At 36.9% G+C, this 21,827-nt stretch overlaps 1 protein-coding gene across 1 annotated transcript in view; it reads right to left on the bottom strand.

The window, feature by feature from the left end:
* The window catches only part of LOC127437177 (microtubule-associated protein 1B-like), a 48,129-nt gene that overhangs the window by 20,706 nt on the left and 5,596 nt on the right, over positions 1 to 21,827 (bottom strand). The window lies entirely within an intron of this gene.

Genomic DNA, 21,827 nt, shown 5'->3' with positions numbered 1-21,827 from the left:
ATGTTACTTTTGAGGGGTTTACAGTAATCCCATAAATGTCTTAATCAAGAGGACTGGTTGAGATAGGTAAGATGCATTAAAAAAACATTAGTGCAGTAAAACCAGAAATTATTATAAATCATATCACTACCCACCATACCCTCCAATTATTGTCCCTGTACATGAGCTAAGTATTCTGTGCACTCATTAAACGTTTTGTCTCTAACTCTAACACTGTTGTCAAACTGTCCGATATTTCTCAGGACTTTAGTCTTGACCCTCCTGCACCTACACAAGAGACAAATGCCCTAGTTTCGTCCTGTAATCCTAGTCCTGTGATTTGGCAATGCCAAATGATTCTGCTGTTAAGCATATTAAAGCCTCTTTTATCAAAGCTGTGTCACTGAATCTCAGACAGCCACCTGGGTAAAGGGTGTGGCCACAGTACAATGGCCCAGACCAAAGACAGCATGAGCACATTGCCTAATTTGCATTTATCTTCTCTGGTCTACAGGTACTTTAACTACTGAATACTAACCATTGTGGCTGAATACTGAGTCCTCTGGTTCACTAAAGTAATGTCTAAGGGGATGTTCACACCAAATGTGTTTTTGTGACCGTCTACTCTGATTTTTAATTGTTTTTCTATGTAAAGCTAGACAGACATATCTGACAATTGCACCACATCTTGCTTTTCAGTGTCTCCCAAATGAGCTTCAAGTTCTTATAATGGCATGTCAAATTAAAAGAACTTCCATTTTTAAAAGACGAGTCTCGAGACACCTTCATTCTGTTCCATTCATTGTACTGCATCTAGCTTTTTTAAAGCAAGAATACATTTGTTCTGAGCAGCCCCTAATGCCACATCCACACTAATACATTTTCGTTTTAAATCACATTGATTTTGCTACGTTTACGCCTCTCATACTTACTGGAACAGCGATTTCCTCAAACAGAGCATTAGAAACGCTCTCCATAATCACATACTTTCGAAAACGATGACGTTCAGAAGCTGAAAACAAAGTTTTAAAATGTATTAGTGTGGGCATGGCCTAAAGGGGTCACATACCGGATGCCTCTGGTTGACAACATGGTGTGTTGTACAATTCAAAACAATTGTTTTCTATGAATGTACGCACACTAGAGGTCTTCACGAGTCCACCCTAACCCGAGAACCCGAGACCCGACCCGGGACCCGTATCGGTTCGGATCCACGTTTTATACGGTCAGCCGGGTCGCGTTCCATTTTATTGCTGCGGGTCCCGGGTCTGTTTAACATTATGTGTAATACCCGAGTCGATCCGAGAAGACCCGGCTGTGATCAGACAGAACTGATGTTGATGGTGCTGTGTGTGTTGTAACTTGCAACATTGTAAAATTAGGATGAGAAAGTGCGGGCCGGGAAATAAGGTGAAAAATGGAGCGGAGCCACAAAGAGCTAAGTGACATCAGAGGCAGAGCGGAGTTTAGGCACATGATAGCAAATTAGCAATGCCTACGTTAGCAGCCATGGCAATGAACGAGCAATCGTTATTATAGTTCAAAAGGGCAAACAGTCGAAGTTATCTTATGCAAGATACAAAAAAACTGCAAAGCTAAAACAAGTCACGTTTGTCATCCATCACCGTGACAGCAAGTGGACTTTTTAAGCTGAAATAATGAGTGGATTAGCTACACTGTTACAATCAGCAAGAGAGGAATCACAGAAAGCCTAGATGTATTTTACCAACTTTCTTGGCAAGGAGGATGGATTATATGCATCACAGCCAGGCACAGGGAAGAAGGCTACTAACGTTACATTAGGTAAAACACAAAGTTTTGTTTTCACAACTTGTAAATTAACTTGTTAATAGCAATCAGCTGCGAAATCGGTGTCTCCTGGCCGGGTCCGGGTCCGAGTCCCAGCTTTCAAATAATAGACGGGTCTGGTTCGGGTCCGGGTCTGGCATTTCTCGGTTCTGCATGGGTATGGGTCCAAGCTTTCAAATAATAGACAGGTCCGGTTCGGGTCTGGCATTTTTTGGTTCTGCATGGGTACGGGTCCAAGCTTTCAAATAATAGACAGGTCTGGTTCGGGTCCGGGTCTGGCGTTTCACGGTTCTGCATGGGTACGGGTCCGAGCTTTCAAATAATAGACGGGTCCGGCATTTCTCGGTTCTGCATGGGTACGGGTCCAAGCTTTCAAATAATAGATGGGTCTGGTTCAGGTCCGGGTAGTACATTTCCGGGTCTCTTTGGGTTCGGGCACAAATTTTTGGACCCGTGAAGACCTCTCACGTTGCTGCCGCTACTCAGCATCTTTCGGCGGCGCCCAGCTACTGTACTACTCCAGAGGCTGTTTAAAATTCTTCTGCGCCACAGAAGCCACTTACATAGTTTTTCATTAAATTTCACCCAAATCGTTATCAAGTGACATCGATTATTTACTTTAGCCATGGCTAGAAGATACATTGTGTAAATGTATCAAATAACCAACAAAATTTATTTTTAGTAACAATGCCTTTTTGTGGTTTGAGAGCTTGAATGAAGCAAGGCTACATATGAGAATTTGGTCATACATTTCTAATCTTTCAGTTTTTGCAGTTGCACCAGTTTCATACACCAACACGCAGAATGCAAAAAAAAATAAAATTAAAATAAATAAAAAATATGAAGAACTTTTGTGGCGTTTTTTGTCTGGTGTGAGACAGGGACAAAAGAATCACAACAGTAGTTGCAAAGATGTACTGGTAAGCCCACCAATGATGTTGGACACACTGTATGTAAGATATACTGTATAATAAGCAGCATATATTATCAAAGTAGCCTATGATTTACCTAAGCAATAATATAAAAAAATAAATATAGCATATAGGATATAAAAATATATCAAGGTAGGAAAGCAAAGGAGATGGACAGACAGACAGATACATACATAGACAAAAATAGTGAGCAAGCAAGGTTTAAGGAAAGAAAGGGGCCAGAGAAGGTTGTTTGTGTACCACTGTTTCTTGGGGGGCCAGAAAACTCCAACCTAAACCTGAGCCAACTATGAGATCATGTCACTACACAGCCCATTCATTAGCATTTGAAGCCACATCTTTGTTCTTCTGAATAGTTCCATTGCTGGATGTTTCTCCTACCCCTGATGAGACTCCACAATACTGACATTTTACCACAATGTTCTCAAAGTGTCCAAAAATATATATATATATATATATTTTTTTTTTTTTTTTTGCTTTTAATAATAACACGGCCATAGAATTTAATATTTTCATAAATGAAGGAAAAACAAGCATTAGATCATTATACACAAGTGGGTCACATAATGTACAGTATAATAAATACAAACAATCTTAAAAAAGCAGGTTGAAAGTAGTAAAAATAGGGGAAACCTTTTGACCTTCGAAAGGACAGGGCATATTCTATGAGTCAACATATCAACCGAAATGACGGTGCGTTTATACAGTCCTGTAACCAATACAGTGGAGTCCAGAGGATTTACAAACAGCTTACGGGTGGATTTGAAAACTAGCAACTGACAGGTTGAGATTGCAGCCTGGTCAACAGGAACTTTAGATAATTCCAGCACAATTACAACAGGGACACATTATATAAGGTACTGTATACTAAATAGATTGGTACATAAACAACGTTTGTCACTGAAATTTGAATAGTATGCAGATTGATTAAGAGTATTCATGTTGTCATTTTTAAGGTCAAAGTATAGGTCATTTTTAATGGGGAAAATGCATAATGTGACCTGTTTCATTCTTAATTCACGTAACATATTATATTGAAATGGCTATTAACAAATGGAGGTATGCAAGGTCTTTAGGAGTTACATTAGCAGAACCAGCATGTAATTTTTCAAGCATACGATGAATCTAATTTTTCTAAATATTATTCATCCTATTTGAAGAGATGCTATAACGAAATAGTTTTAAAAGGATTCATTTTTCATTAGAAAACCTAATATAGTGCCATAGCTATAGTACAGTGACTGCAAATCAAATGAGGAACCATCCACTGAATCTCAGTCGTGACTGCCTATAAAAGCATGAAATCATCAAAGAGGTCATAAATTAGCAGTTATTAGTAATTCCTAACCAAAAACCAGGACCTAGTTTATTATATTGGGTGGTAATGTTTCATCTACAACATGAATCAGAATGTCCAAGCTGCTCTGTTTAATCAATGAAAGCAAATGGTGACAACAGCTATCAAGCAAGATTCTTGAGACCAGATTTTAAGTATAAACAACAAATTGAGTCTGCTCCCCACACAAAGCTATCATAAGTCTTCAAAGGACTTCAAATATACTGTGTGAGTCATATGCTCTATGATGTTTTTATGATGCTTTTTTGTCCTGTTAGGAGCTTGACAGTCCCTGGTCACCATCAACTTTCATTGTATGGAAGAGAGAAGCTCGGATATTCTGCTACACTTCTCCTTTTGTATTCCATAGAAGAATGAAAGTCATACAGTGAGGAAATGATAACAGAATTTTCATTTTTGAGTGTACTACCCCTTTGAAATAGAAATGTTCTAAGGCAAACTGATAATAAGCTGATTTAGACCACAGTGATTCGTCCTCAGAAGTGGAGGAATTTTCACAGCAGCACTACAAAGGAAAAAGGGGGATCCACCCACACTACATTTGCAAGCTTCCAGAGATGATGGCCGTTTGCGCACTTCCTCACATCCACCAACACACGCACCATCCCCACCTTCCAGAAAACATACTAAAGGACAAAAATATTTTGCAGAAAGGCTGAGTGAGAGGCTGTACATAGAGCAAGAGAGAAAGCATTACATCATTTCACCTAGCCATGACCGTGGGCGGTTCACGGGGGTGGTGGGGGGTCATTTTCAGCACATTTATTTCCACCACAACACGTATGCGCTTTTGAACATCTCTCTAACTGCATGGCTGGTTGACCCTGAAATCACTCTCATAAAGCCATGCAACTGAGTCTGTGGTTAACCCTGTTTCTCACAATGTATTTAAAGCTGCTTTACTATAAACTAAATCAGCAGTTCCCATGAGGCGTTACATAAAGGTCTATACATTTAAATCGGCTAATGTGCTGACTCAGTATAAATACTGAGAGAGAAAATTAATTAAAAGTTAATTAGACTCTCATGTTTATTTTTACTGCAGTATAGCAATGTTTAATGAACACAATTTTACCCATTTAAAGATTAAAACTACACATTAAAACTCTTTTTTTATATCTATATGGGTGAAACTGTACTGAAATCCACAGACAGAAACTTGCCACTCAGGTCGTGTCCCTTTCCCCTGATTAATCCACTATTGAGTGGTTCTTTGTCTCAGATGACCGGTCCTAAATCCGAATAGATTATCCAGTCAGTCCAAAAGTGAGTTGCAAATATTTTCTAGGTTGGACCATTCTTTGTCTATGGAAACTGTAATCAGTATGGCTGTTTTTTTCTCAGCATTTTCCCAAGTCAAATGGAGCAAAAGTGAGTCACTTGGTAAAGCCCAAATACTCAACCGTCCTTGTCTGCCAGAACTCTTCAATGGCCCATTTTTACTGTGTGACAGATGGACGTGCCCTTAAGTGTACTAACTCAGGAGCCTTGCAGCAATTATATCATGAAAGCTTAAAGGTTCTTCTCTCTAGGCTTAATAACAAAGTGCACTGGAAAACAAGACAATTTAAATAAGATTATGATTTCACTGGACCATATAGGGTTTTTAAAAGGGATAGTTCACCCAAAAATGAAAATTCTGTCATTATTTAGTCACCCATTGCTCCAAACTCATATGACTTTCTTTCCTCTGAAACACAAAAGGAAAAAGTCTTCACTCTGCCTGAATAGTGAATAGTGACTCCGGGCTGTCAAGCTTCAAAAAGGACAAAAAAAGACTTTAAAACCACAGTGAAAGTAATCAATACAACTCATGCAAATCAAATATGGCCTCAACAGTGTCATGGCATTTGGTCACAGAACAAGCAAGAACCAACCATGTTTGATGTTAGTGACCTTAAACCTGTTATGTAGTAACCATATTTGATTTGACTGCCACATACTCAGCTTATCAATGATTTGATTTGAGTTAATAACGACGTAAATTTTGGTTCATCACACAAAGGCCCCATTTACACAGGAGACAGATAATTTTCAGGTATCACAGCCTCTGATGTATCTTAGCATTTTCTATTTTGCACAGGTAACTTTGATCAGATCTCTATCCGATCACAGTGGAGACGAATTTGACTGCAAGGTGTAAATGCAATACAGCTAAAAAATATCCAGATACTATCCATATATGAAGCACATCAATGCAAAGTGTAAATGAGGCCAATGTGATAAAAGCTTCAGGAGACTTGCAATGCAGTGCATGAGTCGAATCGATTCCTTTTACTGTGGTTTTGTGTTTTTTTTTTTGTCCTTTTTGGAGCATTAAAGCATTAAACTATTTACCTTTATTATATGGCAAAAAGCTGTGTGAAGACTTTTTCAAATTTTTCATTTTGTGTTTCACAGAAGAAAAAACGTTTCTTGACGTAATTTCATTTTTGGGTGAACTATTCCTTTAAGATCAAGGAATTTGGATTTTCAGCCTATAAAGAAAATTAAAAGATAATCAGGTGCGAAAAAAATCTGTGTACAGGGTGATAGCTTAAGGCTACTATCAGTAACTAAGGGATAATGACTCACTGATAAACCCACAGATGTCAGTGGGTGTTCCTCTTTTAAAGAGTTCACCCAGACAAATAATCTTCTCGGCACTGCATATACTGTATGATAGAGACACCTGTGTTCTCACATTTGAACTAGTCTCCACAGTATCATCTTGTAAATGAAGGATTTAGGCTATCAACCACTCATGTTGTCAGATCACATCAGTCAATTAGAACTTATGGTATTTACACAACATTTAGTTCAAGCAGACCTCATTTACGACGGTCCATTGATATATTTGGTACTCCATGACAGAGGGACTTTTAGAACAGTTTGAGATACAACTAGATTCAAATGTTGACTGGGCTAAACGAGGCAAAGAGTCATTCTGAGGGTTTAATTGGCCTCGGCAATGATATTTAAACAGAGCAAGTCATCCAGTTAGTCATTATTTTTTGTGAATGATTCTGATGCACAAACGTATTACAAACACACACACACACATATACACACACACACACACAGAGAGAGAGAGAGAGAGAGAGAGAGAGAGAGAGAGAGAGAGAGAGAGAGAGAGAGAGAGAAAGTCATGTAAAGCAATGCTGAGTCACTCAGCAGCAAAGGAATCAGTTGCTGTGGCTCAAAAGCTAGTGAGCTGCCTAACAGGTTTCTAGGAAAGCAGCTTGCTAAATTTTGAGATAGTCAAATTGTTTTTATTTTAAAAATATTTTAATATTTATATTTATTTTAGATATTTAAATAGCAATATGTTAGGCGGTAATTATTTTTTATTTAACTTTGAGGGTTTTATTTATTTATTATATATATATATTTTATTTTTATTATTATTATTATTATTATTTTTTGCATGTTACAGTCACTTCTACCAATTTTTACAGTGACACCACTAACAAGAGCAGTCTATTATTTTCGGTAATAAAATAATATAAAATCTCCAAATCAATACATTTTAAACCATTCTTCCTGCAGTTTTGCTACAGACAGACAGTGGCAAAACCTGCAATAGCTGTTCAAAAATAAGCTCTCAATCCATGAAACATTTATCATTTATATTTATCACAAACTCTGACATGAATATTTTATATTCAGCCCGTTCACCAATTTTGAACATAACATAATTTAATTATTTTATACCCGACAAAGAGCAACACGTTTCACATTTGAAATAGGCTACCTAAAATATCTTGATGCATAAGTGCGTCATTATGCAAAGAATCACGGTGGTCTTTTTGCATGAACAATTACACATAAAATAATACAAATACAATCACTTCAAATAGCTCATTTTCACCATAAGATTGTCAAACACACATATAATTTCCTTAAATTGTTTAACAACATGATAAATGAACAAGCACAGTCTTTAATATAACATAAAAGTTAGTCTACCAGCTTTCTGTCCGTCATCTTAAATTAATCCAGTTAGTTTGGATAAAGCAAAGGTGGCTGGAAGCTGTCCATGGTGCGCATTGTCCCAGACATCTGTCGCAAATACAGGTAGATTTCAACGACTGTCTGGTCGTTTAATTACCTCATTCTTTTGTCAGTCTAGTCTAGCGCTTATTTCTTTCGTCATCCTGTCTCGCGACTATTTAAATCATTATTTATATGCCGCGTGCGAGTCTCGCTTACTTCATCAAGTCATTACTAATGTCCAGAAGAAAACAAGTATGCGGTCAAATAAGGATACGTGCCCTGCGCGACGTCATGGTCTCATAAACCAAAGTGTAACTGACTGTAGTCCGGAGAGTCTGCTTTAAGATGCGCGCAGATAAAAATACTCTTTGTCCTCCTGACCACTGCGACACTGCGAAAGTCAATTCAATGCCCGCGTTTCATGCAAGAAAGCTTGTTCTGAACTGCAGTTTACGTGACTATAAGTAATACATACCGTATGCCGAAGCGGGTCACTTTAACAGAGCGTTGTGTGTCTCACGACTGACGGGTGTTCGGTAGCGCAGTCTGTGCGCTCTTGTGTGTGTACGTGTGTGTGTGTGTTTGTGTGGGAGGGAGGGGCAGTGTGTGTGTGGGTTGGGCAGATTTGGGCTCTGGCTGCAGCTACCCTCCAATTATGCTTTAGATGCAGCTAGTGTCTATAGAAGAACAAGAACAGGCAGAAAGGAGGGGAGGAAGTGATTGTTTCATTGATGGGTTATTTTTTAACCCAGAATGCTAAATTGAGTCAGCGGGGTCATCTTGTTGGGCTATTTTCACAATGTTGGGTAGTTTTTAGCCAAACTCTGCTGCAGTGCTGGCCCTACCTATTAAGCGACATAAGCGGCAGGGATAGTTTACCCAAAAATGAAAATTCTCTCATCATTTACTCACCTTGATGCCATCCCAGATGTGTATGACTTTCTTCAGAAGAACGCATTTGAAGAAAAATAAAAAAATATCTTAGCTCAGTAGGTCCTTAAAATGCAAGTGGATGGTGATCAGATTTTTGAAGCTCCAAAAATCACAGACAGTCAGGATGAACGTCATCCATACGACTCCAGCGGTTAAATTAATGTCTTCTAAAGCGACACATCAATATCTAAGTACAGTTTAACTATAACAAATCACTTCCAATCAGCAGCAGTATACTCGTGTGACATAATCACGTTGACATGTTCACGTGAGAACTGACGCACATGCGACACATCCGGAAGAGCAGCACTGTTTACAATTGAAAAGGAGGAACGCTGTACAGAAGCGTTGCTGGTTTTGGTTTAGATCTGTATTTGTATCTGTATGTTTACTCACAATGGTGCATTTGTGTGCTTATCCTGGATGTCTCAACAGAGAGAAAAACATGAGATTACGTCTGTAACGTGCCAACGCGAATAGGTCACACGAGAAACCACATGAACTCAGCACTCTCGTCAATGCGCATACTGCTGCTGACCAGAAGCGATGGTTTACTTAAATATTGATATTTTTCACACCAAAAGCGATCGTATCACTTTAGAAGACATTAATTTAACCTCTGGAGTTGTATGGATGTCGTTTATGCTGACTGTCTGTGATTTTTGGAGCTTCAAAATTCTGATCACCATCCACTTGCGTTTTAAGGACCTAAAGAGCTGAAATATTTTTCTGTTTTTCTTCAGATGTGTTCTGCTGAAGAAAGAAAGTCATACACATCTGGGATGGCATGAAGGTGAGTAAATGATGAGAGAATTTTCATTTTTGGGTGAACTATCCCTTTAAGCTTTGAAGAAAAGACAGAGAAATTAGCATGTGAATTTGACAGTACTCAGCCTAAGAACTAGAGTGGCGACATTATATTTTGTCAGTCGACCAGTTTGCTTTTAAGTCAGTATGAAATCCCAAATTCCATATTTACTTTCTTACAATAATGCACATACTTGGTCTTATTGTGAATGATTTATTGATACACATTGTTCCAAATAATTTTGTATTTTTTTGTCTTTGTAATCTTTTATAAAAATGTAATAACTTGCTCTGCCTCTGAAATAACTTTCCTTTTCAGCTGACAACACCAAGTCCTCTTATTTTTCAAGCCATCCAACCCAACATGATCTCACGGTAAGTCGACCTATTGTTTCCAATACTTCCTGTACCCAAGGATCACATTATGCTGACTCACTGACAAGCACCATATTCTATCAGACATGTTTGCATCGGCTTCACTGTGTGTGGGTGTGTGTGGGTGTGTGTGTGTGTGTGTGTGTGTGTGTGTGTGTGAATGTTTATGTGGGGGGGCAGGTTTAAGTGGTTTACGAGGACATTTTTTTAGGTTACAAACTGGTAATTACAAGGGTATTATGCTATAAATGTGATTTATGAGGACATTTCTAGTTTCCCCATAATTTAAATTGCTTAAAAAACATACTTAACGATGTTTTATTGAAAATGTAAAAATGCAGAAAGTTTTTTGTGAGGGTTAGGTTTAGGGGTAGGGTTAGGGGATAGAATCTATAGTTTGTACAGTATAAAAATCATAATGTCTGTGGAGAGTCCTCATAATGATAGCTGCACCAACGTGTGTATGTGTGTGTGTGTGTGTGTGTGTGTGTGTGTGTGTGTGTGTTGTGTGGAAACAATCAAGTCCCATCTTACCTTTTTTATTATTATTACATTTGTTAACTGTTCTCACATACAACCAAAGCAACCACATCTGAAATAACCCACTCAGCAGGTAAATACACTGTAGCATCACTGAATGTGTGGTTGACCTGAATAAGTTTGCTGCAGGGACAGTGTGGCTTTATGGCATGATAAGAGGACTGAATTTCAGGAGTTTTTGTCTACTGTGCCCATTCTGCCAGACAGGCCGTGTTTCAATTTTGTCCCTTTGGAACAATTTCATTTTGATCTGCCATTTCCAGGCGTAATTTAGCACACGTCAAATCAACACAGATATTCAGCGAAGCCTCAGTTTATGAACGTTCAGACTCAATGCCTTAATCTCTCTCTAATTCATATGGGTAGCAGTTGTCAAATTAATGCAGCAAATTAATGTCTGTCTCTCTCAGTATATTCGTTAATGTAATTCATGAAACATGTTGCTTTCCTAGCAATGCCTATGAGGTACATTAGCCTTAAAAGCACAATATGGTTAGGTGTAAGTTTAGGGTTAGGGTCCTGTCGGCCTGTCAGGCACAAAGCAAGGCACCTTCTGCCAAAAGGCCTATCAAGTGTAATGTGTGTGATGTCATTAGTAAAATTAAGCTTCGCAGTATTGGGAAATCAGCTCTTGCATTTAGCTGGTCATCCTGTTCCGAATAACAAAAACTAATTTCCACTTGAGTATGTTCTTCCAGCATTTCCTAGAATAGCTGCATTGAAATCTCTTATTAACTCTAACGGTAAAAAAAAAAAAGAAGAAAAAAAAAGATAGCAATTTCAGAAAGATTTGTTGCATTGGAAACTTCCTACCATAACCTATGTATCCATCCATCAATCTTTAAAAAATCATATAGATGAATCAATGCTAAAATCAGTGCCAGGTAATTTTGACAGTCTGGTATAAAGCTTTGATCAAAGAGAATCTGCAGTGTTATCAATATCCAAATCATAAATTATTTAGCAGCTTCAATTATGCATGACTGACTGTTTAGGGTGTCAGCACAATTCAGAATAGCTCTAGAAAAAAATACAATGTTACATCTTTAGTGAAAAAAAAAAATTTAATTTGAAAACACATAATTTATATTGCGAATATCAATATATATATATATATATATATATATATATATATATATATATATATATATACTACATCAATAAATATATATACCGTACTGTATATCATGTGAATTTGGTTCGCATTCTAGGTTTTTTTGAGCTAGTCAGTTGATTTGAAAATGTCATGTGACAATGCTGGCACCGCAGAAAAATGAGATCAACGCTCATTGGCTGATGGCAGCACAAGGATGCGTGAAGTCCCGAGCCCTTCACTATAGCGACAATCCTGAAGTGGGATGTAAAAGGCAGCAGACGGGAAAATATAAGTCAATTTCACAATGGAATAGTAAATATAACTACTATTTCTATAGCTAGCTCTCTCTATAAACATTTTTACAAAAAATACCCTTTGAATTATGATCAGGGTGACATTCATAAAAAATACAACATTATGTTTTTTTAAAATAGCCAGAAAACAGTAAAATGTCCAAGCCAAAGTATAAATCAAACCACTTGACAAAATCAGTCTCATTAATATGAGTGTTTGTTTTGTTCATGGTTTCAGTGCATGTGCATAGCCACGTACGTCTCACTGGCCTTTTGTGTCTGTTGAAACAAAAGCCAGTTGAAGATTGCTAAAACAACTGAGAGCTTTGTGTTCGCCCAAGCGCTTACAAATATTATACAGCCCTGCACTGGATACATTGATTTTCAGAGATGAATAATATTTGTGAATATATTTACCTCTCTCCCTCAAGGCCCCTCTGTATTATTAAATTCAGATTTTACACTTTTTTCTTTTTTTACTGGTGTCAAATGTTGCTGAGCTTTTCTGAGCAGTTCAGACTTTTTGTATAAAATGTAAGTGTTAAACATTAACTAGATTGTTTACCCAAAAATACACATTTTAATCACAAAAGTTCAATTTTGGAGTGAACTGTCCCTTTAAGTATAATCACATAATGCTTGCCAATCAGGTATCTCTCATTGACATGAGCAAAAATGGAATTTAAAAACAGTCAAAATGACAAAGCATTTCTGTACTCAAGCAGCAGACGATCTAAGAACTTTAGGCCAAAATCTTAGCCTACTTCATGTGTGCTTTTAACAGTTTCAGAGTAAGAAGTTCTTCATTATCCTTCATTAACATGTAAAAGAAACATTCCATCTGTAATCATGTGATTGTTCACTTCCCCTGTGGCATAAGTGTAATTCATAATTATGCCCCTTTGCTTGTATTATAAATAGGTCTTGCTTGAGGCTTGAGCTCTAGCTTTCAAGTTCAGAGGACAGATAAATTGTTTACATTATTCTCGTACTTCCTGTACTGTTGATGCACATACAGTGACACTATTACAACAAAATGAGTCTATTTGTGTCTTTAAATAGCCTTTTAAACTTAGAAAGAAAATACTTAGTCTATGCTTGCCAACTCTACATCAGAAACTATTGCATAATTTCCTTACAGATTATCAAAATGGGTTTGGGACTGAAAAGAATTGCTTTGTGGGCCTCTGATATAGAGGAGACACTAGAACTATAAATAAATAAATAGATAAATCACTCGTAATGAAGTCAGACACCATGAAAGGGAATGACTGGGTCATATTTTGGTTAGCACCAGCTAGGAGAACCATAGGTCAGCCCCAGAGGGTGCTGTTAGCCGAGACATTCACAGAAGAGACAGACAAGACACTTTATGGGTGCAACAGTACCTTGCAGCCTTAGATAAAAAATGCAGACTCTCTGGGGTAAGTTAGGATCAGTTTAAACTTAGAAATCTTGAAAAAAAAAAAATATCCTGGAATAGGGATATGATCATGCCAATGATCATCCTTAAAGTTTAATATTGTGTGTGACTGTCGTTTCATTTTTCACTTTTGGAGAAAAAGTTTGAAAAGCCTTCGACTTGCTAAAAACACGTGTTCGCTGGCAGTCAAATAATTTTGATCTAATAAAAATAAAAATGAATAGATTAAAATTCTCAAAAACGAATCAAAACGAAACCCGAAACACAAAAAGGAACCCAAAAACCTATACTTTCAGAACATGATGTAAAAAATCTTAAAATGTATTATATTTGACATATGTGTTTGTCTGTCACTTCCCATTTCTATCATTGCCAAATAAACCCTAAAATGCTTTGTGTTATGGTACTGACAGCAGTTTTGGGGAAAGCCATTTTTTGTTAAGAAGTAAAATAAAACAATTGAAAAAAAAATAATAATAATTAAAGTTTAGTTAAAAAACTGCTGTAGTTTCAAAGTTTAGAATTTCCCTGGTTTAAATATATTTATTGAAGGAAGTTAAAAAGTCTGGGTAGGTGACAAGTCCAGAATTACTTAAATCCTGGCAAATGTTAAATTTCAACCTAACCCTAACCCTAACCCTAACACAATAATTAAACAGACACAATGCGTATAGTTTAAAGTTTATAATATATTCTTTAAAACTAGAATGTTTTTTTTTTTTTTTTTTTTTAAATTTAAAATCATCTTCTAAGTCCTAAGAGAAAAGTTCCCTTATTGTAGAATCACCCATATATAAATTAGATTACACTTTCAGACAGGAAATAACCTGAAACGTCTTTGCCAGACTATTTCTTTTCATGCCTGCAGACATTCAGTCTTTCCAACTGCTGACTCACGGAGCATAACGGTAGTCGAAACATCTCATTTGGTCTGTCTAACAGGAAATTCTGGGGAATGAGGCCTGTCAGCCGCTAATGCAGTGGTGGTCACAGTTTACTGTAATAGAAACCAATTATGCCAGAATAGATTTGAATCCAATACTACTAACCACAGTACAAACAATTACTTTAATTTTACTGCAGTGCCATTATAACAGGTAATGACATTTCTCAGAATGCATTAAGTTATCATAAACCATACTGTGACATATACAATAAATAAAAGAAAAGAATAAAAGAGGGAGATTGGAGATGTTACACAAGCCAGTAATTCCCAAAAAAGGGGTACGTGTACACCAGGAGGTACTTAAGCAGGATCTACAGGGTACTTAGAAACATTTCAATTTTGCTTTGTTAAACATGTAAAACAGTAATTTTGACTTAAAATAAAAAACTGAGCAATTAAATTATTTACTGTTCCTTTCAGTTCAGTAGAAAACATTACAAATCTGAACATTACCAACATTTTATGGACTTCTATAATAATGGTGAATCATTAATGGTAATTGATAAAATAATATCAATAACAGTATTGATATTATTTTAATAATAGTAATTATAAAGCTAAATGATATCCAGAGTAAAATGCGTTAAAAGCAATATATCTCTCATTTGCTATCAATGAAAGTATACTTGAGCTTTACTGATGGGGGTACATAAAACAAAAAAGCTGGTAAACACCGGTATAAGCCATGAGCCATGTATTCATTTTATGTTTCTCATTAATGTCCACATAGTATTCCTCCACACACAAAGCACACTCATTAGACCGCCACATCGGAGATCACCTTGGCTCATGCCAAGATACAGGTCACCATGGAAACATAGTAGAAGAAGAGAGCTGGAGGTTGAGTGACTCAGTAAAAACAAAAACATTGATCATGCAGTTTCCTCGCCCTGGGGGGGGGGATGGGTACAGATTGATCAAGGTTACTCCTGTTGTGAGACGGAGAGGCCTGAATTTATGACTGCTTTATGGGAGATTTTGAATGCACCACCTCTTTGTGTCTGTCAGGTGTTGAAGTGATCAGCTGCTGCAGGAATGGATTGTATCTTTTAGCCGCCTGCAGTTCATTAGCAGGAAGGTCACAGAGTACAGCTCTCAGATCTCAAAGGGCCTTTGAGATCTCAGTGCAGATCGGAGCCCAGAGCTGTAAGCCTGTAATCAGGCATAGCGAAAATGGTACTTACTTACCAAAACATATAGCGGTAGGGTTGGAGGACATAAAATATAATTTACTTAAAAACAATAGAAGTTAAGTCTGCACCGTAAATGAAAAACAAACGTGTGTGTGTGTACATAATTAGCTAAAGTTGGGGACAATTTTGTCATCAGAAGTGAGCCAAATCTGGCAAAACCAATCATTTGTTAAAATTACCCTTAAATAAACATATTGTTGTTTTTTCATAAAAATATATTTTTTTAAATACACAAAAAAAAAAGATTCTTCTAGGGGTAGGTTTAGGGTTTGGTTTAGTCATGTATGTATAAATTACATTACATTATATTACATTTATATTATATGAAAAAAGAAGTAAATGTGTGTGAGTGTTAGAAAGGGTGGATCAAGTTTTGTTGTTTCCGCAACAACAGTAAAACCTGATGTCACATACATTTTGGGGACATTTCAGCAGTACCCATGAGGAAAGTGGTTTAATAAGGGGAATAAATAATGTCATAATTAAAATCTAAACATTTAAAAAGGTTTCTGCAAGGGGTAGGTTTAGGGATGTGGTATATAAAATATGTTTAGCTTAATATAATAAAAATAGAGCTTGATAGGATGTCCCAACCATGATGCAAATCTACAAATACTCAGTTACACAAAAAATAAGACTTTATAGTTAATATATTATGCTGTAGCTCAACAAAACAATCAGTTCTTAAAAAAGTAATAATGGGTCCATTTCAATAAAACAGTTCTATGTTGAAGTAGCTGCTGTATTACACAGCCTGTGTTTTAATGTATTTAACCATTTTAAACGGCTCTGCAGAAAAAGCTGGGTGACGTTCACATTGTGATGCATTTCTTAGAATATCCATCAGAGGGCAGCAGCTTAACATTTAATCAATATAGGAAATGGGAAACAACTCTTTTAAACAAAATGGACTATACCTAAAGTATTCAATGAAATATTAAAAATGATTAAAATTCAAGTGCTTTTATAGCTGAAAAATGGGCAAACCATTCATCAGTACTGGACAAAGCAATCCATTTGGTCAATACTTTATTTTCCATTTTGTTCCCATTGGAAAAGAAACATCTATTCTTGCAGTAGGACAGCCACTGAATTCCCCTTAGCCTGAATGCCATTGATCTATGCTAAGGTGCATGCTGAATACGATACGGCTGAATCAATACTGTGGTTTTATTTGCACCATCAGCCTGGGAGCCTTGCGTCTGAAAGGCCTTGAGCTACAGAAAAGCACAATCTGAGAGTCATCAACCTTTAGTGGCAGTTGCCCTTGTATCACCCCACCGGCCAGTCATCACAATCTGACCTAACTACACGTCACACCTTTCAGCAGGGTCAGAGGGCATCTCCCCCTCCCTTTCCCTCAAACCAATCTAGCTTTTTGCTTCAGCCACCACCATTATATTTTACTTTGCAAATTATTAGTAGTGTTTGCATTATTGTTCCTTTTAAACCCCTCACTCTAAGTTTTAAAGGAATATTCTGGGTTCAATACAAGTTAAGCTCAATCAACAGCATTTGCAGCATAATGATGATAACCACAAAATAAAAAAAACATTTTGTCCCCAATTTGGAATGCCCAATTCCAAATGTGCTCTAAGTCCTCGTGGTGGCGTAATGACTCAACTCAATCCGGGTTGCGGAGGACGAATCTCAGTTGCCTCCATGTCTGAGACCGTCAATCCACTCATCTTATCACGTGGCTTGTTGAGCGCGTCTCTGCAGCATCCACGCACAACTCATCAAGCGCCCCACCAAGAGCAAGAACCACACATTATAGTGACCACGAGGATGTTACCCCAAGTGACTCTACCCTTCCTAGCAACCAGGCCAATTTGGTTTGGTTGCATGATGACATAACGCTGTAAACCCTAAAATGACCATAAAAACCATGATATAAACAACTTTATAGCTCAAATAATACATAGTTTTAACCGACGAATTAATGTAAGTGCTTTTATAAAATTATAAGCTTCACATTTCTGCTTTTAAACCCTTAAAAAATTGGCCCCATTCACTTCCATTGTAAGTGCCTCAGTTTAACCTTGATTTTTGCTTCTTCTTTTTTTAAAGAAAAGGAGGGATGAGTCAAAATTATTTTGTGGTAATCAATATTATGCCACAAATGTGCATAATCGATTGCACTTAACTTGTATTGAACCTGAAATATTTATTTTTAAATAACATTACGTGGTGAAATGCCCACTGTGTGATGCTAAAAGTAAGTTAAATGTTCTCTTAAACAGGTTTTAAGGTTAATGCTCTATCTAGTTTAAACCCTAGAATGCATAATAACTTTACCCACCTAAAATGCACACTGTATGTAGGTCGAAAAAAAGACCTAGGTGAAATCTAGATGCTTATTCTTTACAAACTAGTTTTTTCAAGGGAAATTAACTGTAATGATAATTTTATTAATCATTTACACTTTTAAATGGTTGACATATATTTTAGTATGTAAACATAGAACAGTACTGTAAAATAAAGTGCTACCCATATATTTAATTAAATTCTAAAGAGGTTCATTGAAAATGAAGTAGGACTTTTGGGTGACAGTGTAAAAAATTTCTATATAACAGAAATATGGGCAATTTCCATGTTTGGTGGTAAAATACACTGCCTGGCCAAGAACAAAAGTTGCCGTTTGGATTTAAATAAGCAGATACTTATACAGATACTTGTATTTTCTTTCAAATTTAAATGTAAAGCACTTTGAATTGCCATTGTGTATGAAAAATATGCTATATATGTTATATATGTATGCTATATAAATATACTTGCCTTGCCTGCTTAAGAGCATATGATTGGATCATTATTTCAGTGTCTAATATGTTTCAGCTGGCAACAATTCTTTTAACCTTAACTGATGCAGTGTGTAGCTTCTCATTTCTTAAACAATCATGTCGGAAGATGTATCCCGTAGTCATGGAATAGATGTTACTGTGTTTCAGAAAAGGCAAATTATTGGCCTACATCAAGCAAAGAAAACAGCTAAGGAGATTAAGAACTGTCCAACGCATTATTAAATCCTGGAAGGATAGTGGTGAACTGTCAGCTTCACAGAAAAAAATCTTGAATGATCGTGATCGGAGATCACTAATATGCTTGAAGTCACATTGTAAAAAATCGACAGTAGAACTCACTAGTATGTTTAATAGTGAAAGTAAGAGCATTTCCACATGCACAATGTGATGAGAACTTACAGGATTGGGACTAAACAGCTGTGTGGCCACAAGAAAGCCACTTCTTAGTGAGGCTAATCACAAAAAAACGATTTCAATTTGCTAGGGAACATAAAGATTGGACTGTGGACCAATGGAAAAAGGTCATGTGGTCTGATGAGTCCAGATTTACCCTATTCCAAAGCGATGGGCACGCCAGGGTAAGAAGGGAAGCGCATGAAGCGATGCACCCATCATGCATAGTGCCCACTTTACAAGCCTCTGGAGGCAGTGTTATGATCTGGGGTTGCTTCAGTTGGCCAGGTCTAGACTCAGTAATGTTATGTGGCAATAAAATGAAGTCAGCTGACTACCTGAATGTACTGAATGACCAGGTTATTCCATCAATGGATTTTTTCTTCCCTGACGGCACTGGCATATTCCAGGATGACAATGCCAAGATTCATCTGTCTCAAATTGTGAAAGAGTGGTTCAAGGAGCATGAGGAATCATTTTCACACATGAATTGGCCACCACAGAGTCCTAACCTTAACCAAATTGAAAGTCTTTGGGACATGCTGAAGAAGACTTTACGGAGTGGTTTGCCTCTCCCGACATCAATACAAGATCTCGGCCGAATATTTATGCAACTCTGGATGGAAATAAATGTTGTGACGTTGCATAAGGTTGTTGAAACAATGCCACGGCGAATGCATGCCGTAATCAAAGCTAAAGGTGGTCCACAGAAATATTAGAGTATGCAACTTTTTTTTTTTTTGGCCAGGCAGTGTATGAAATTTCTCAACAGTACCCACACAAACATATAAATATAAGTACAATGGATTAGGAGGATAAAATGTTTTTACAAAAACATTTGTTATAACCGTGTAAAATGACAACCTTATTTACTCTACATTGCTGTATGACACTATATTTCTACAGTATATTGCTCTATGTAGTTATATTTGTTGTATGGATTGGTGAGGCATACTAAAATAAAGTTGCAGGTTCAAACACACTAAGAAGTTGTCCAGGAGCTATTACTATTGTACCCTTACCGTGAACAAGGCATCCAACCTCAGGTTGCTCCATGACGACTATCCATGTGATAGATATAAGGACATGCACTTTAGATAAAAGCATCAGTTGAATGACAACTTGCTATTTTGGCATACTACACATAAATATGAACATGAACTTGGTATTTAACATATATTTATTTACATAAATGGAAGCTGAAATCAATCAATGTATTAAAAGAGTAACACCATAGTAAACACAACTGGGTCATATACATTCTAGGGGTACTGATGCAAATTCTCTTATAATGTAAAAACTGTTCTAAAATACATTTTTAAAAAGTCAGTTCACATGGTCAAAGACACCTTAATTGAGAAATACCTGGAGTGGAAGATCAAAAGTATAATTAAAAAAAACAAATAGAAGGATATGCAATTTTTGACCCACACATGCAATCTAGGGTTAAACCAACAAAAAACCTACCTCTCTCACTACTCTTAACCTACAGTAACCGACAGTTAAATAAACACATTTGCTTTTATTACTAGTGATAGGACGACATGTTGGCTAGGCCCCGATATTTGTCGATTTTATGATTTTCATTGGCCAATAACTGTTCACTTGGCCAATTAACAAAAGTTTTAACTTTCCCTTGTGTCCGTTTTCAAAATCTACCAATAGATCTGCCAATGGATAGTAAACAGTTTCTGTTTTCAAGGTTTGTTCTTTTCAAGTTTAAGTGAATTTGAGTAAATGTTTAAAATAAGTGTTCATTTTACGTTAATTTTGTGTACATTTGATTTGCTGTTTGTTGTTGTGTATTACATATATCCGCATTTATATCAGCCATCCTGCTGTCTAGATATCAGTATCTGTCATTGAAAAATCTATATTGGGCAACCACTGTTTAGTGTCTGTAGAGTTAATTTCACCAGTAAAAAAATTACGTGATACGTACAACAAGCTACTTAAAAGTCATTTTGCAAAAATGTAGATATAGTAACAGGATTCTATGAGACCAGGTTGCAATGCTATTCAAGTGATTGGATTTATGATTTTTGCTTGACGGACGATAAAACAAGCAAAAAAATTAAACCCCAAAGAGTTACACTGAAGGAGATACCCAAGCAAAATCTTGGGACCAGAATACTCTAGTGATATGGGGGAGGGCTCTTTTGACTTGGGCATTTAAGCAACCACCCAGAACACCCTAGCAACATGCTAAAAAACACCTTAGCAACTCTGGCAACACCCTGTCTGGTCACATTTTCTCCAGTAGTCATGTATTTTAAGACAAACTACCACGGGAGCCTTTTCCACATCTTTCGGATCTTCATTCCTTGCTATTTTCCATTTCTCACATTCATTATCTGCAGTTCTGACAGTAGCCACGAGTCAAAACTAGTAATAAAGCATTTCATTAGCAGTCAGGAAATGAATGGCCTGCTACCTTTTGAAAACTTAATAATGGCCCATCTCATACTGAGACTCAGCCTTATGATACTGCCTGTAAAATCCAAACCCAGCACAACCAACTGCACAGGCCAAGGTCCCACCACACGCAAACACACACACACACACACACACACACACCCACACTGCAGCATTTGAGCACTAGCTCTGCAGCTCCTCTCCTCCTGACACAGCTCTTTGATAACCACTCTTCCAGGCAGGATAGTGGAAACAGTACTGTGGTGCACACAGCTCCATGCAAACACACATGCTGAGTGGAGAGAGATAGAACATTCTCAGTGGTGCATTGACTGCATGTTTTGCATGTTATCTATAAACTTGATGTGAGCAATAAAACTGCAGTGTTACATTGGGTCTACAGTAAGCTATGTTTACTATACATGAACAGCTAGATCTCCAACTCTGGATTTAAAATATGTATTTAAATTTGTGGCACACTGGTAAACACAAACAGAAAATGTATGTCTTAAATATGTATTTGTCTATTTAGCATTGGGAAATCTACAATATGATTAGAG

This window comes from Myxocyprinus asiaticus, chromosome 48 (genome assembly GCF_019703515.2).
Source record: "Myxocyprinus asiaticus isolate MX2 ecotype Aquarium Trade chromosome 48, UBuf_Myxa_2, whole genome shotgun sequence".
NCBI classification, from domain to species: domain Eukaryota; kingdom Metazoa; phylum Chordata; class Actinopteri; order Cypriniformes; family Catostomidae; genus Myxocyprinus; species Myxocyprinus asiaticus.
The sequence above is the reverse complement of the archived record's forward strand: the minus strand, read 5'-3'. Positions and strand labels throughout refer to the sequence as shown.